Source organism: Sinocyclocheilus rhinocerous, unplaced genomic scaffold, assembly GCF_001515625.1.
Source record: "Sinocyclocheilus rhinocerous isolate Xijiao unplaced genomic scaffold, SAMN03320098_v1.1 scaffold504, whole genome shotgun sequence".
In the NCBI taxonomy this organism is placed as follows: Eukaryota; Metazoa; Chordata; class Actinopteri; order Cypriniformes; family Cyprinidae; genus Sinocyclocheilus; species Sinocyclocheilus rhinocerous.
In genome coordinates this window covers 86,636-91,932 of record NW_015645076.1, presented here as the reverse complement: position 1 = coordinate 91,932, position 5,297 = coordinate 86,636, and positions in this window count along the sequence as shown.

Sequence of the window (5,297 nt, the reverse complement as noted above, 5' to 3'; positions counted from 1 at the left end):
TTCAGAAATTATTTTAATTTGATAAATTGAGTTTCTTATTATCAATGTTGAAAACAGTTGTTCGGCTTAATATTTTTTTGTGGAAACCATGATACATAATTTTTTTGATTAACAGAAATGTTAAAGTACAGCATTAACTAGAAATTTTTTTTGCAACAACATAAATGTCATGGTGCGCCTACTGTGAGGAGCACGCAGGAGAATCATGATCAACAGTTTTTAACGACATCAAGGGAAACACACGTAGGACACGGAATCGAAGTTCAAAACAGCACGCAGGACTCAGGAAACACAGGGCTTAAATACACATGGAAACTAATGAGGGAACACCTGGAAACAATGATCATGATGACATGAGGGAAAACACAGCTGGAAACAAATGAACACAATCAGGGCAGGAACAGGAAAACCAAATAAGGGCATGAACATAACATGGAGCATGTGGGGAACAAAACACAAGACACAGGACTGACAGTAAAAGTGTTAACTGTCTCTTTTGATCAATTTAATGTGCCCTTGCTTAATAAAAGCATTAGTTTCTTTCAAATGAAAAAAATAAAAATCTTACTGACCCCAAACTTTTAAACAGTAGTGCACTGTATGACAAACTTTAATTCCCAATTCCCAGACACCAGATATAATTTTTTATATTTTTTTACTAGTGGGTGCAGGACACTATAGTTTATTTATGTAAGTGAGGATAGCAAAATAAAGTAAACGGTGACATATTATACCCAAAAATTCTTCATACAGTGGACTACCAGTAAAATTGATAAAAATTTGAGACCAAAAATTATCCAGACACTTTGACCTGACCATGTTTTGCATAAGTGTTATCTGACATTATCAAGATGAATTTGTTCTGACACAGTTTAACTCTGAGTTCTTGTCATATTGTATTACCATTTTCTAAACTATAGCGAATAAACTGATAATGTGTGAAATGTTGAAGGTGTCTGAAATTTTTTTGGTTTGACTGTATATATACAGTGTCAGCTTAATACAAGCATGTATTAAGCTGACATTTGCTAATCCAGCCATAGTCCCGAATGACATTTGAAATCTAATTTATTCATTTTATCATTTCTTCAAGAAAACGAAAAAAACAAGATTTTTTATTTATTTTTTTGGTTCATACAGATAGAAAACAGATAAATGACTTCAAAATTTGTTTTCCACATGTGGGCGGTCATGAGACGTCCCTTTCCGCCGATTGGTCAACCAAATCTGAACCTGTGATGAAATGAAAACCTGTTTGTTTTGTTCAACAGAACTGAGGAACAACTGATGATGTCACAGGTTCAGATTTGGTTGACCAATCAGTGGAAAGGGGCGTCTCATGACCGCTCAAATGTGGAAAACGTATTTTGAAGTCGTTTATCCATTTTCTACCCATGAACCAAAAAAAAAGAACCAAACTAAAAATCGAGCCGAAATCGTGTTTTTTTTTTGTTTTGTTTTGTTTTTGAATAAACCATAAAATGAATAAAGTTTCTGCTTATATCATTTCAAGTTGAAAAACAAACTATCAAAAAGTACAAGGACCCCAATGACTGCCTCTGAACTGCATAAAGTTTTCGTCCCTCCCACCTCTCCTTCTGCACCAGTGGACATGTACAGTACAGTAAGTAAATGCAGTCAATCCCAATCAGGGTGCGACTGTAAATGCAGCCCAGCATATTCATTCAAAATGTACCGCATAACAGAAGCGACCCTGTAAATATTCCATTTATATTCACCAGATAACACTAATCTATCCATTCAGTACCGACTTGGAGCGTGCTTCTCAGAAAGCCGTTTTCTTTATGCACGTGTTGCCATTACTTTGATAGCAGCTTTACAAAAGTTTTCAATTAACCACATGGCTCTAAATACGTACTTCAAAGGTCAAGTTCAGCCGACCAAACTCATTCCAATAATGAAAGCAAATATCTTTCCAGTTAAATTAAAGAAATCTAGAGGAAAGCTCAATTAAAGGAGCTCATCTGAAGAGCACAATAGGAGTGCAGGCAGTGTGAGATGAGGACACCGGAGCTCTGTATGCAAAAAGAAAATGTAAGACAAAGGCCTCTTTAGCCACAATTAGAATACGGACTTCTTGGAGAATTAGTGGAGGAGAATCTTTTAACACACTACATTCTCCCGTTGACAGTCATATTAGTGCTGTAACAAAGACAGTCTTGGGAGCCCTATTTTCAGTCCGTTAATTGAATTGTATGGGAATTGTTGTGCTGAAACGATCTTGAAATAGGCGGCTGGCGGTCTTAGACAGTAACCAACATGTGAGTTGACACTGCGGGTTACACAACAAAAGAAAAGGAAAAACACCTTCTCGCTCACAGTCTGCATGCTTGCATTCCCCCATCTGCGCAAACACTGACACACACCATTAGCTCAAACAATCTCCCGTTCTTTGTCTTCACCTCTGAGCTGTCTCAAAGAACCGCGGAGAACCTCGTACAATCCCCAAAATCCTGCTGCTATTGAGCAGAGCTTCGGTCCAATCCCACCAGCTCAGAAGTGCATTACAGCACAGCTGGATGGAGAACAGGGAACACCGAGTGCTTTAACAGGACGTGCAGTTGACAAGGTCTGAGCTGTGAGCCTGTCGAAACGTCTACAAAGGGAAAAGAGACAGGGAATGATGAAGAGGATAAGTCTGAGGCTTAATGCTAATGAAGGATTAAATCTGGCCATTGACTGGTGTTAAAATAATTAGGAAAAAGTCAAAAAGAACAGTGGAAGTCCAGCAGTAATCTGATCTCTGTAATCAGGCTGTGTCAGTCATACCGAACAATATTTTTGTCTTGAATAAAGCCTGTTAATTTATATTGTATCCAATACCACAAAAGTTACCTAACAAAATATTTTTTGCAGTTTGGAGTAACAGTGGTCTCTATGATCAACTTAAGTTCACAATACTTTTATTATTATATTTTCTTTACTTAACTGACAGTTAATAGTTAAAAACAAAACTGTGTTTGGTCCAAATTCTGAAAGTAATTCTTCCAGCAATTCTAACTACTAAAGTAGTAGTAAAGTAGTAACTACTTTGGTTTGAGTGAATGTTGCCATTTTTGTGGTGATCTCATATGAAATACCATTGTGTCAAATATAAGAATTTGAGTTATGGGAGTTGCCATGTTTGATATTTTCTTTGGGATTTTTGCTGTCTTTATGGTTAAATGAAAGAATAGAAAAGGGGCTTGATTTTATTTTTTTATTTGTTAATGCAGAGTCAGACTGTTTTATTAAAAGGACCATTTAAAAATCACACCTGATATATCTGATATGGTATCTGATATGGATATGAAGAAATCTGCTCAATATTATCTGCCACTTTGGAGGCATGTCTGTAAAAGATAGTGTAGTCATGATTGCTTTTAGTAATAAAATGATCATATACCTTTAAAAATGTTGGGGTTAGTAAGATTTTTTTTTAATGTTTTTGAAAACCTCTTATGCTCACCAAGGCTGCACTTATTTGGCCAGAAATACGGTATAAACAGTAATGTTGTAAAATATTAGAATGAAAGATAACTGTTTACTATTGTAATATATTTTAAAATGTAAAATTTGTACATAAATTGTACATAGGCAAGATGAAAAGAAAATACTTGTACTTGTTTAAAAATGCCATTTAAAAAAAAAAATTCATACCGTGTACGTAATTCAAACCGTTTTACAGTTTGAACCGGTATATAGTCCAGCACTAGTCTGAAAGTAAGAGTATTAGCCTATGTCAACAGAGTTATTAAAAAGAAAACTGAAGGAAAATCTTGAGAAAACAAATAATGCAAAATCTGAGCAGCGCTGAAGTGAATCGATGGGTACTGAATTTAATTGACTTTGAAGGTTTGACAGAGTCCTGCGTCCTTATCCTGAGAACAAACACCAACTGGGTGTGACAGGAGAGGAGAGTTGTGAACAGTGTGTGCTTTGCTTATTCTGTTCTCAAGCTTGTGGGCAGATAATTATGAATGACACGCCGCTTCACTCAGCACACGCTCGTGAAATGAAACACAGAGAAGCGCACAAGCTCATGCGTGGCAATTAATTTCGATGTTTGACGGGACACACAGGCGTGGGAGAGGAATACCTATGCATCATTCCCTCAGAGACCCGGAACCGGCACTGACTTCATCAAGAGATCATCAAGAGTTGGTGCTGTATATGTGAGTGAATGTTGTATGGTGACCTCTGATGCACAACAAAAAAAAAATAGTACAGCAAACAAAAACAATTATGCTGCAACACACCTGAAATAGTAGGGATTAACAGAAAACTTTTTAAAAAGCCTGCTATTAAGTGTCCCTGTGCTCTGGACAATGCATGACTGCATGACAATGCATGAAGTACAGGATGCTGCATGTTTTCCCAGTATGCATTACAGCTGCTGGTTTTATAATTAGTGGTGCTTGCTAAGGCAGTTATCACTATTATTACTGCTTACCCCTGCGGGCTGACCTAGAACACACTAGAAACAGCATAAATTAGTTAAAAACCTCCAAGAACACCTTAGCAACTATGCCCTGGCTAGCACCCAGAACACTCTAGCATCTCCAAATATTTGTTTGGGCAAGCACACACAAAATATTGTCTTATTATGACACTGTTTAAAATGTGTTTATATTTTATATATTATCTTTGTACTAAAAATGTTTAATTACATGGTGTTTTTATAACCCGGGCAATAGCAATTTATTGAGTGTTTCATACAGGTTAAACAAGTTTTGCAGACGTACGTAAGACTCACAAGATTCTTATATTAAACATAGCTCAAATGTAGTTTTTATTGAATTGAACGTTCTAAATATCACAGTTTTGCAGTAAAGGTGGTAGATTTCCATCACATGAACAAATCAAACTTTTTTTTTTTTCAAAACACTCCAAATAATGAAGCCAAAAACGTATCAACATAATTTGTATTAAAAATAACACACACACACACACGTCTGGTGCACTATCCTTGTAGGGACTCCCCATAGGCGTAATGGTTTTTATACTGTACAAACTGTATTCTCTATCGCCCTACACACCAACCCTACACCTAAACCTACCCCTCACAGAAAACTTAGCATTTTTACAATCTCAAAAAAAACTTGTTCTGTATGATTCTGTGCCCATGGGGACCTCAATTTAGGTCCCCAGAGTGACACAAGTCCCCATGAGTTGGTGTGTAACCAGGGTTAAGTCCCCACCAGTGTAGAAAAACCTGCACACACACACACACACACAGGTTTGTTTTTGTGAAAAGTGGGGACATCCCATAGGCGTAATGGTTTTTATACTGTACA